The sequence below is a fragment of the Protopterus annectens genome, chromosome 4.part0, assembly GCF_019279795.1.
Source record: "Protopterus annectens isolate FY-2018-M chromosome 4.part0, PAN1.0, whole genome shotgun sequence".
Lineage (NCBI taxonomy): Eukaryota > Metazoa > Chordata > Ceratodontiformes > Protopteridae > Protopterus > Protopterus annectens.
The window spans coordinates 17,143,715-17,156,653 of record NC_056733.1 but is presented as its reverse complement, the minus strand read 5'-3'; the positions used below and the strand labels follow the sequence as shown (position 1 = coordinate 17,156,653).

Here is a 12,939-nt window from a genome sequence, read left to right as displayed (position 1 = left end):
TTACCGAAGTCAGTAAAAGTTAATAATTGCTTTACTTGTGGGAAGCAAATACCTCATAAGGATTTTCATTTATACTGTATTCCTTACCTAGGCCCAGATCATAACATGCCTTGCTGTCAGTTTTGTGCTAGATTAGACCAATGCACTATTAAGCGTCGGTATAGTTTTGCTTCTAAATATTTTGGATAGAGATTTAATTATCCTGAAATGTCGTCTGGTAGTAATCCGACTACCGGAGTTCATAAAAAAAACGCAAAGAAAAAGACAGAGACCGACTGTTGAGGTCCAAAACAGACAACGACACTTCTCCTAAGCCAGTCGCCGATTTGCTGGTACTCAGTGAGGCGCTTTCCCAGCCCCTGATACCCGCTACTTTTGAGTCGCAGGCCTCTACCAAGACCCATTCGGAGTCCGGCATGCTGCGAGATACTCAGAGTGTTGAACCCACGGATGTCTCCCCATTGGATGGGTCCAGAGGCGCTGAGCAGGCACCTGCTTTTGAGGGTGTTTTCAGGCCTCAACACTTTTATATAAAACCGACGCCAGCCTCAAAAACATCTTCTATGTCTAAAAAACTGACTCATGAGCCACGTGCTCAGGCCCCTATGCCTAAAAACAGATTATCAAAATGTCTGAGGACTTAATTAACTTGATCAGGGGTTCCCAACCCCCCCAGCCCCCCCCCCCCCCGCTAAGAGGCTTAGGCAAGACACTGATTATGAATCTTCAGATCAGGTTTCCATTTCTTCTGATTCCTCTTCTGATCAGGAATTTTCCATTCCATCCTATGAGGATTCTGATGCAGAGAAATCCATCCCATCTGCATCTCCTCCTGATGATTACTCTTTTGGGGAAACTTTGCATACTTTAAGGGAACATTTTCACTGGGAGAGTCAGGACTTCTCTGAATCAAAAAAGAGGCGTAGGGATTTCCTCCTTCTTCCTCAGCGTAGGCTTTTGGCTCTACCTCCTGTATTAGACATTGTTGATAATGTGTTTTTGGAATCAAGCATGGCTCCTGATTCCCTACCTCCGGCTCCTAGTAAGCCAGACCGATATTACAGGGTTCCTGACTCCCACAAATTTCTATTCAAAAATCCTGCTGCTAATCCTGAGACTATTTCACAGGGTCCTAAGGCCTCTACAGCCAAAAATCCTACCCCTTCTGATAGAGATTCCAGGGCGCTGGATAGATGGGGGAAGAAGGTTTATACATCTGCTACCTTGTCAATCAGGGCCTTAAACTGCCATTTTCATATGCTTAAATATCAACAGTATGTTATGGGCTTACTGAAGCAAAAAATGATGTTGATTTCTGATTGTGTGGAAAATAGAGTTACAGGAATTATTGCTTTCAGCAGAACATGTTGGAAAGCATACTTTGCAATGTGGTTTTGATTCCTTGGAGGCCTCTTGCAGGGCCACAATAACTGGATCTGTGATTAGAAGGCATGCCTGGCTCAAGGAGCAAAATCTGCCTGCTCATGTTAAAGCAAAATTGTTGGATGCACCTTTGCAGCATGACACTCTGTATGGTAATAAGGCAGAAGAGGTTTTAAAGAAAATGGAAGACCAAGCTAGATCTATGCAAACTTTAAAATATTTCTTGCAAGTGCAGCCACCCAGGTTCAGTAGGCACTGGCCTACTAAAAATTGGTCCTTTCCTGTGTCCAACAGAGCCACTCAAGCAAATCCAGGCACTCAAAAGGCTCCAGATACCAATCACAGGGTTCTTTCAGGTCAAAGCAATGGGGTGCCTCCACTTCAAATCTGGAGGAAACAAAGGACAACCCTATATAGTCTCAATGACTTTCCTCTACCATCACCAAGCACATATCTTTTGGCAGCCCCCTTGGGGGGGAAAACTAGCACTTCCTGCTCAAAATTGGCAGTTAATTACCCAGGACAAGTGGGTATTGAACGTAGTATCCCAGGGGTACAGATTTAATTTCCAACTTTACCAGTTCCAAACGGATCTCATTCCACCAGGGCTGCCTCTACCTCAGCAGCTTTTCTCAGAGGGGTTCCAACCAAAGACATTCTAGAGGCTGCTGCTTGGAGCTCTGTTCATACCTTCACAAAGCATTATAATTTGCCTGTCTTCTCCAAATCCAGGACAGGCTTTGCCACTGCAGTTCTGCAGGGCCTTATAGCTGCTCCTAATGCTGTTTAGATCCATCCTCCCATCCATAACTTTGGGATTCTACCCAAATGTAATGACTGCAACAATGAAACACGAAGAACATAGTACAGTTGTGTGCACTTACCATAAATGTAGATGTTGGAGTGTATTCACTGTTGCAGTCTGTGTTACCCACCCGCCATCCCCCTTTTCTATACCTTTTCTTTCCTTCACTATATACTAAAGCCTTTGTGGTGTATTTGCTACTAGATGAAGGTAAAGTTATGTTGCTAAAAGTGCATTTATATATATTTCTGTTTATTTATATATATATATATATATATATATATATATATATATATATATATATATATATATTTTTTTTTTTTTTTTTGCTCCCCATTTGGGGGGCACCTGACATCTGGGGCAAGAAAAACTGAATAAAATGGCGTCAGCTGCATGTTTTATACCCCTGACAACCTGATGTCATGGAAGAGGAGACAGCAACCGACGCAGGACCCAAGACTTTGTTATTCAGGCCGACTGAGGGCAACCTGCCAGCAGATTACCCAAATGTAATGACTGCAACAGTGAATACACTCTAACATCTACATTTATGGTAAGTGTACACAGCTGTACTTTTCTGCAGCACTATAAAATGTAGTTGCTCTTTTTTCAGTAACCGTAACTCATAAAATTCTCCACCACCCAGAAAAGATCCCAGCCATCAAAGATATTATTCAACCATACTCAGCCTCTAGATCCCTGCGCTCAAACAATAAACCTCCAAGTCACCAAAGCAAAAAAACACAGCAGGTGAAGCTCTCTTCTCCAACTACATTTCCAAGCTTTGGAACTGCCTGTCAAACTCACTAGTGACCACTTTCACATCCAAACAGTTTATAAAGCTTCTAAAAAACCACCTTGCTAACTCCTAGCTCTGCTCTTGTCACACCCCAGTATAAGCCCCCCCCCCCCCGCTCTTGAATCTCTCCTTGTAACCCTTCACACACTATTGTACTAAACCACTTCTAATAACCTGAACTTGGTATTCTATGGCACCACAACTGTCGACCTGGATTCTCTGTTCGAATTGTCTCTATTTAATTTATGTACCTAACTACAAATTTACACAATGTATGATATGTAACTGTTACAGTTCCTATTGTTTCAAAGTACTGATGTACTGCATTCATGTCTTATAGTTTTCGATGTACCCTATAAGTTTCAAGTTATGTGTTTTGCTATACTAGTTACTGTATGACACTGGAGGTTTTTTCCCCGGGCCTCCACTGAAAAAGAACATGTCCAGCTGGACATTTCCAGTAAACAAATGTAAAATAAATAAATAAATATGGAAGTATACTTTTACTGATGGAAACAGCTTCAGAAATGTAAAAAAATACACTTAAACAGCATTATAGATTAATGTTTTACTAAGCTTTGAATGCTAGCTCAATGTATTTTAAAACATTACTTTTCAAATATTTTAATCACATTAGCTTACCCCCTTTCTGCAAGTGATTACAAGCCTCCTCTTGCATACGTACAATGGCTGAATGACAGTGGTTAATCACTGTTGATGTTCTGTTTTGCTCGTAAATTATGAGAAGCAACCTGTTGAAATTCACTGGTACGGTCATTTCTCATACTTTACTAACAACTTGAAATGTTGACACCATTGTTAACCTCTACCAGTCAGCATTTATCCCTTTGTATTCTGTGGTATATGTTAATTTTTGCATGAGAAAGTTGCCTTATTTATATATTCAGTCATACCCAATTAGTTTCCTGAAGTGTGTGGACTCCCATATATAACAGTGCTGTTCTGTAGCTGGTCCTCTGTAATAGGGACTTTTTGGCTTTGGACTTGGATGCACAATGTATTAATGCACCTCCTGTCCTTGTCAGGATTACATGTACTTTTAACAGCACAGGAAACTGTGTGGGATTTTCCTCACTGTCAGCTCAGAAATACATAATCCTGCTTCTTGGGGAGAGAACATGTGTCTAAGACTATCCAAAAGCTACCCTACTTCAGTTTCAGTGTCCACCCACAACTACCCTGAGGTTTCTGAACTCTATGAACCTGTTAAGATAATGTATGAGGCTTGTCAAGCAATCACCTTTGGCATTTTTGTTAAGTGTTGTGTGATATAGCCTAGAACCTAAATATTGTGGTGCAGAAACCTCAGGGTAGTTGTGGGTGGACACTGAAACTGAAGTAGGGTAGCTTTTGGATAGTCTTTGACACACGTTCTCTCCCCAGGAAGCAGGATTATGCATTTCTGAGTTGACAGTGAGGAAAATTGTTTTTTCCATTATGACACAGAATGTCAGCTTCTTTTTATTGTTTAAAAGTATTAGTGTCTTAAAGAATCTACCCCCTGCTTGGGACCTTAACTTTGCTCTGGAAAAGCTCACTCTACCCCCCCCCCCTCAGCCTCAGTGTCAGCAGAGTTAAAATTCCTCTCTTGGAAAAGAGCCTTGCTTCTGGCCATCACTTCAGCTAGAAGAGTGTCTGAGCTACAATCACTTATGGCTGTGGAACCTTCATGCTGACAGGGTCTCTCTTAGGACTAACCCTACTTTTATACCTAAAGTGGTGTCCAGTGTGGCTCTCAACCAATCTATTTGCCAGCCTTTTTCTCTAATCCCCAAAATAAAGGGGAAAGGATCCTGCACTCTTTAGATGTGCACAGATAGCTCAGATTCTACCTTGATAGGACTAAGTCATTCAGGAAATCTGACCAGTTACTAGTCAGCTTTGCACCAGGGGCAGAGGGCAAGGCCATATCAAAACAACCATCTCCAAATGGATAGCACACTGTATCCATTTCTGTTAAAAACACCATGGGAAACCACCCCCTCTGGGGGTTAGAACGCATTCCACTAGGGCAACTTCAACCTCTATAGCATTCCTCAGGGGAGTCCCTACCAGGGACATTCTGGAGGCTGCTACCGGGAGTTCTGTTCACACATTCACCAAACATTGCCACCTGCCTATCTTTTCCAAATCCAGGGCGGGTTTTGCAACAGCAGTCCTGCAAGGCATACTAGCCAGCCCCAACTTTTCTTGACTGCCTCCACCCATTCTTCAGCTTTGAGAATCAACCCAAGCGTGATGACTGCAACAATAAAACATGAAGAACATAGTACAGTTGTGTACACTTACCATGAAGGTAGATGTTGAGTGTATTCACTGTTGCAGTCCTGGTTTCCCACCCTCCAGCTCCATTCTTTCTCCTCTCTCTCTCTCTCTCTAGCTCTATTACTCGCTCCTTTCAGGGTTATTGGTATTTACTTTTTACTGGTGGTGTTTTTTTTTTCCACCATAACTTAGCTCGCCATTTGGGGGGCTCCTGACATTTGGGGCAAGAAAAACTGATGTAATGGCCCCGGTTGCATGTTTTTATTCCCCTGATTACCTGACATCAGTCCTGAAGTGATAGCAACTGACGCAGAAATACTAAGTTTCTGGCATTCGGGCCGACTGAGGGCTACCTGCAGGCAGATAACCCAAGTGTGATGACTGCAACAGTGAATACACTCTAATATCTACATTTATGGTAAGTGTACACAACTATACTTTTCTTGTATATGCTTGTATTGTGTAGCTTCATTGTAAGCCGAGATAAAATTAATTGTAATCATGTTTTAGATAAGTGTTCCTTTATACAATATGGACCTGCAGAACATCCATCACATTTGACATTGCTACATGTGATGGTTAAACATATGTATAGAAAAGTTGCTCATTGTGAAAGAAATATCTATTAATTCAGATGGACAGCTAAGTGATTATTTTATCACAACCATTAATCTGTACAGTGTACATTATCATCTAATCTTTTTCTTTCGGCTGTTCCCATTAGGGGTTGTCACAGTGTATCATCTGTTTCCATTTCTTCCTGTCCTCTGCATCTTGATCTGTCACACCAACCACCTGCATATCCTCTCTCACCACATCCATAATCCTTATCTTAGGCCTTCCTCTTTTCCTCTTACCTGGCAGCTTCATCCTTAACATCCTTTTCTCAATATACCCAGCATCCCTCCTCAGCACAGGTCCAAACCAATGCAATTTCGCCTCTCTGGCTTTGTCTCCAAACCATCCAACCTGGCCTGACTCTCATACCGCTTGCTCAGAGGTGACCTGTGCCTGACATATAAGGCCATGTCAAACCCAGATTTGATGAATATGCTTCACCTCAAAAAATCTAGATCCCTCAGAACCACAAGGGCGGGAGACTTAAACCTTGACACGGTTATAAATAGAACGTGCTGGAGGGACAGATTCATCACCCAGAGACTCCCTATGCTGTGGAACAAAATCCCGGTACATGTGAGGCAGAGCACCTCTCTGGTCTTGTTCAAGAGGAATCTTGACCAATGGATGGGAGCAGATATACAGGGATTACTTCAAGCGCCACTGCTTGACAGAGGCACAGCAAAATGATAGGCATAGTTTTATTCAAACTAAAGGGGTGGCGAAAGCCACATAACTATGGGCTAGGCTTATAAATGCCCTTGGGCAGATAGCCTAGTATGAACCTATGAACCTATGAACCTATGAACCTATAATATACTTGTTCTTAATCCTGTCTATCCTCATCGCACCCAGTGCAAGTCTTAACATCTTTAACTCTGCCACATCCAGCTTTACCTCTTTCCTTTTTGTCAGTGCCACTGTCTTCAACCCATACAATATAGCTGGTCTCTCTACCCTCTTGTAGACCTTCCCTTTCAATCTTACTTGTACTCGTCTGTCACAAATCACTCCTGACACTCCTCTCCACCCACTCCACCCTGCCTGTACTCTCTTCTTCACTTCTCTTCCACACTCGTCATTACTCTGAACTATTGATCCCAAGTATTTAAACTCATCCACCTTTGCCAACTCTACTCCCTGCATCACCATTCCTCTGTCCTCCCTCTCATTCACATACATATATTGTCTTAGTCTTGCTGACCTTCATTCCTCTCCTCTCTAGAGCATATCTCCACCTCTCCAGGGTCTCCTCAACCTGTTCCCTACTCTCACTACATATCACAATGTCATCTGCAAACATCATAGTCCACGGGGACTCCTGTCTGATCTCGTCTGTCAACCTGTCCATCACCACTGCAAATAAGAAAGGGTTCAGAGCTGGTCCTTGATGTAATCCCACCTCCACCTTAAATGCATCTGTTACTCCCACTGCAGATCTCACCGCTGTCACACTACCCTTGTAGATATCCTGTATCACTCTTACATACTTCTCTGCCACTACCGACTTCCTCAAACAATACCACAACCCCTCTCTAGGCACCCTGTCATATGCTTTCTCTAAGTTCACAAAGACGCAATGCAACTCCTTTTGACCTTCTCTGTACTTCTCCATCAGCACTCTCAGAGCAAACATCACATTTGTAGTGCTCTTTCCTGGCATGAAGCCATGCTGCTGATCACTAATCATCACCTCCCTTCTTAACCTAGCTTCTACTACTCTTTCCCATAATTTCATGCTGTGACTGATTAATTTTATCCCTCTGTAGTTACTACAGCTCTGCACATCACCCTTATTCTTAAAAGTCGGTACCAAAACACTTTTTCTCCACTCCTCAGGCAACCTCTCACTTTCCAAGATTTCATTAAACAATCTGGTTAAAAATTCCACTGCCATTTCTCCTAAACACCACCAAGCTTCCACAGGTATGTCATCTGGACCAGCAGCCTTTCCATTCTTCATCCTCTTCATAGCTGTCCTTACTTCCTCCTTGCTAATCCGTTGCACTTCCTGATTCACTATCCCCACATCATCCAACCGTCTCTCTCTCTCTCATTCTCTTCATTCAACAGCCCCTCAAAGTACTCTTTCCATCTGCTTAACACACTCTACTCGCTTATGAATATGTTTCCCTCATTATCCTTTATCACCCTTACCTGCTGCACATCTTTCCTAGCTTGGTCCCTCTTTCTAGCCAATCGGTACAGGTCCTTTTCTCCCTCCTTAGTGTCCATCCTTTCATACAGCTCTCCATATGCCTTATCATTAGCTTTTGCCACCTCTCTCTCTGCCATGCACCTCATCTCCTTATACTCCTGTCTACTTTGTTCATCTCTCTGACAATCCCACTTCTTCGCCAGCCTCTTTCTCTGTATACTCTCCTGTACTTCCTCATTCAACCACCAGGTCTCCTTGTCCTCCTTCCTCTGTCCAGATGTCACACCAAGCACCTTTCTAGCAGTCTCCCTTACTAGCTCTGCTGTAGTATCATCTGCTACTTTAATCAAATAAATTCAGTGTGAAAATCTAATTAAATGTGACTATTACATTTTTTGCAAACATCAAATATCACTGTATGTTACCCAATCCATGTGTATGGATGGAATGAATATTTCAAAGTCAGAGTAAATTTTATTATTGATCAGATATACACAGCAGTGTAAACTGAACAAAATTATGTTGCTTTGGTCCCCGTGCAAGACATAACAGTAAACACAGTTTGAATGACAGCAAGACTAATGCACATACAGTAATAATGAAAATAATACAAATTATCACAAATTGGACAGGAAGACATTAAACAATACAGTACTAGTAAGTATTGCAAGACTGTGACTTCACATTGTGATTGCTTAGAATATCACACTTCAATTGCAGTATGATATATTCTGATGTTCATATTGCACATATATGGTGTGGTGACTAACTCCTGACTATTGCACATTTAGGAAGTAATAGCATAAGAAATAAGGCTTAACTGTACCAGTCATTAAAGCAATTTGCCAATGCGATTTACTATAGCTGATGCATCATAGCAAGTGGCATATTGATATAATTATTCACTGTCATGCCTGGCATTCAAGTTCAGGAGCCTTATGGATAGAGGGAAGAAGCTCCTGTTCAGTCTAGATGTTTTGCAGTGTAAGCTACGATCCTGCCTGCCCAAGGAAAGGTGGAAGTACATGCCATGGGTAGGGTTATGGGATTATTTATTACCTTCCTAGCCCTTTCCACACAGAGTCTCATGCAGGTCATCCATGGATGGGAGTGAGGAACCAGTGACTTTTTCAACTGTCCTCGCTACCCTCAGGAGAGCCTTGGGGTCAGATGCTTTGCACTTCCCACACCAAACTATGATGTTGTTTGACAGGATGCTCTCAACAGTTCCCATGTAGAAGGCTTTAAGGGTAGACTGAGACAGGCCTGCCATCCTCTGTTTCCGTAGGAAGTGCAGACATTGTTGTGCCTTCCTCACTGTGTGGCTGATATGAGTCGGCCAGGATAGATCATCTGAGATGTGCACCCCCAGGAACATAGTGTTTTTGACTCTTTCCACTGCAACCCCCTTAATTTCCAATGGTTGCTGTATCTCCGGAGTCCTCCTGAAATCCACTATAAGTTATTTAGTCTTGCTTACATTTAAGGCCAGATTGTTCTGTTTTACCAGCCTATAGGTTGCTCCACTTCATCCCTGTAGGCTGTTTCCTCACCATTTCTGACAAGACCTAAGACCTATGACAGTGTTATCATCCACGAACTTGATAAGTTTGTTGGATTCATGCTTGGGCATGCAGTCCAGCATCAACAAGGTGAGCAGACGTGGACTTGAGACGCACCCCTGAGGGACACCCGTATTCAGTGTAATACTGATTAAACTGTTATTTCCCACACGTACTGTTGGGGGTCTGTTGATGAGAAAGTCCAGTATCCAGTTATATAGGGGGGTGTTGATGCCCAGCTGGATCCACTTCAGTATCAGATTCTGGGGGATGACAGGGTTAAAGGCAGAACTAAAACTGATGAACAGCATTCTGATGTAGCAATTTTTGTTCTGTAGATGTACCAAGGATTCATGAAGTGCTATAGCTTTTGCATTAGCCGTGCAATGATTTGATCTGTCAGCAAACTGTATTGTATCCAGTGTTGCAGGTAGGCTTAAAGAGATATGGTTCTTGATGAGTTGCTCAGAACTCTTCATTACTGTTGACGTAAGAGCAACTGGCTGGTAATCATTTAGGCTTGTCAGTTGAGAATTTTTGGGTAAGGGAATGATTGACATATTTTTGAAGCAAGTGGGTACAATGACTAGTTGCAGGATTGTGCTGAATATACTTGTTAGTATAGTGGACGGTTGGGTAGCACAGTCCCTTAGAACCCTTCACTATAATTTTATCGGGACCAGCTGCTTTTCTTGAGTTTACTCACCTCAGAGTCTTCAGAACATCAGATGTTCTTAGACATAGGATCTACTCACCCTGTTTGACGGGGAGATTATTTGGCACAGTGTTGTTGCCCATATCAAATCTGCTTAAGTAGGTGTTTAGTTTGTTCAGAAGTTCTGTGTTGTCATCACATGGGGAGGATGCAGGCCTGTAGTCGGTTATGGCTTGAATGCCTTGCCAGAGACATCTGGACTCCCTTTGGTCAGAGAAATGTCCCTGAATTTTACGTCCATAGGTCCTCTTAGCCTCCTTTATACCTCTACTTAGATTTGCTCTGGCCTGTCTTAGGGCATCCTTGTCTTTTGGTTTAAATGCAGAATTTCGTACCTTTAGGAGCTCATGTACTTCACCAGATAGCCAGGGTTTCTAATTAGTGTGCAGGGTGATGCATTTGATGACTGTTACATCATCAACACATTTTGAAATATAGGCCATTACAGATTCCATATACTCCTCCAGGTCAGTATAGTGGTTCTTTACAGCTGCATCTCTAAACACTGAGCAGTTCATGAATTCGAAGCAGTCCTGTAGTGCCATGACTGCTCCCTCAGGCTATATCCTTACTTGTTTGGTTGTAGGTTTGCCTCTTTTCAGCAGTGTGTATGCAGGAAGCAGCATGATGGCCAGATCGTCTGAGTTGCCCAGATGTGGATAAGTTACTGCTTTGTAGGCCAGTGTTACATTTGTGTACACCTTATCCAGAGTATTCACTCCTCTTGTTGCAAAGTTCATATGTTGATGGTAATGGGGTAATACAGATTTCAAGATAGCTTGATTGAAATCACCTGCAATTATATGGGCAAGCTCAGGTTCTTATTCTGGAGGTCATTTATTAACAGATACAGAATGCTCAATGGCACATTGATATTCGTACTAGGGGGGATGTAAACAGCTGTTGTGCTCACTCCATTGAATTTTGTAGGCAGGTTGAAGGGTCTGCATTTTAATGACATGAAGTCAATGTTCTCTGAGCAGTGAGAGGTGATTATTTCACAGTTTGTACACCAGTTGTTGATATACACACAAACACCCCCTCTATGAGATTTGCAACAGAGGGACTGATTTCTCTCAGCACAAAATATTGACATCCCCTCCACATATACTGTACTATCATTTATACTCGAGTTCAACCAAGTTTTAGTGAGCACAAGTAAATAGCTATTTCTCACCTTAGATTGTGTGGAAAGATGCATCCTTAAATAGTCCATCCTGCTCTCCAGTGAGCATGCATTTGCCAGGAGTATGGAAGGAAGTGCAGGCCTGTGTGGATTTCTTTTCAGTCTGGCCTTAATTCTGATCTGCAGCCTCTTTCTTGATCTTTCACATCTTTTCCTTTTAATATGCTTCCCATGTGTGATTGTTGACTGGTTAGACAGGTTTCTGCAATTTTTATCATGTTCCAGTAAGATTCCAAGCTGCAGGAGTTCCTGGAGTGTGTTTGAGTTTATAAGCCTCTCTGTTAGCAGTTCATCAGATATGCAGCACAGCGAGATGAGATTGGATTTCCAGAAGATTCTCAGCATTGTAGTTAATCATACCTTCATTTCTTTTGTTTCTGACTAAAAACTAGACAAATAATGCACTATTCTGTAGTGATCCAAAGCAGCTGCTGCCACCCAGGGTGTCGCCATTTCTGATTTTTTGGTATTTTGACCATGCCACTGTAAATTCTATAAAAATGTTGACCAAAATACTTGTTTTGTATACTTTTTCAGTACATTTATGGTGGAATTTGCTACTTCTCTGAGGAACTTTTGCTGTCATGGTTGGTTGTTCACTGTTTTATTAGTCCTTCCCTGTGTTGTACATAATATTAGAAAATTACATTTCTGTTTTAAGAAGGAGATGCCTTTTGTTGGTGGCTGTGTTTTGAAAATGTGCATTTTGTGGCATTCCATACTGCAGTCACCTTGAAATGTTTGAAATGTTAAAAATGGCATTCTAGCTACTGGCTGCATCCAGTATTAATTCCCAAGTGTCCTAGACCTTTTTTAAATATTTAAATCTTCCTCAGTAGACTGGTACTACAGAAATCTGAGTGTTTTATACAAATGCTTGTGTTGTGCATATCTTTAAATTCACTTTAGGATTAAAAATGAGTTGTGCTGTACCCTGAATACTGCCATGCTGCATTAATGGCTAAGCTAATTGTACACACATCCCCGAGGTGTAATGCATTTAGAGTAAAGTAGTTTCTAATTCAAGAAGACAGACAGGGGTGTTGAGAGCAGGTAAGTGGAGTTTAAATTGCTGTACTTGGTGATGGCGTGTCATGGGAAAGTAACATTTAGCCCTGCAGATGACATAAGTAGTCAAACAGCGTGATGACAAAAGAAGGAAGAAGTACCCATGTTTACTGTCGTTTTAAATGTAATTTAGGCCGTAGACATGAGTACACAGTTTAGTGTAGCCTGGTGTTATATGAGAAGGCGTTTCACATACTGTTATACATGCCATTAACAAATTGCACACTTTGACATCTAGGACTCCAATGCATAATGTAGATATGTTTGTTAACAGTTGGGAATCAATGGGCAGGTTCCTGCTGAAACTGCCCCCCTGAAAACAGCTTAGCTTTGTAGTGAAGCAGCAGACTGTTAACAAT

At 42.0% G+C, this 12,939-nt stretch overlaps 1 protein-coding gene across 3 annotated transcripts in view; it reads left to right on the top strand.

Annotated features, from left to right (window-relative positions):
- TEX2 (testis expressed 2) overlaps positions 1–12,939 on the top strand; it is a 1,745,284-nt gene that overhangs the window by 68,501 nt on the left and 1,663,844 nt on the right. The window lies entirely within an intron of this gene.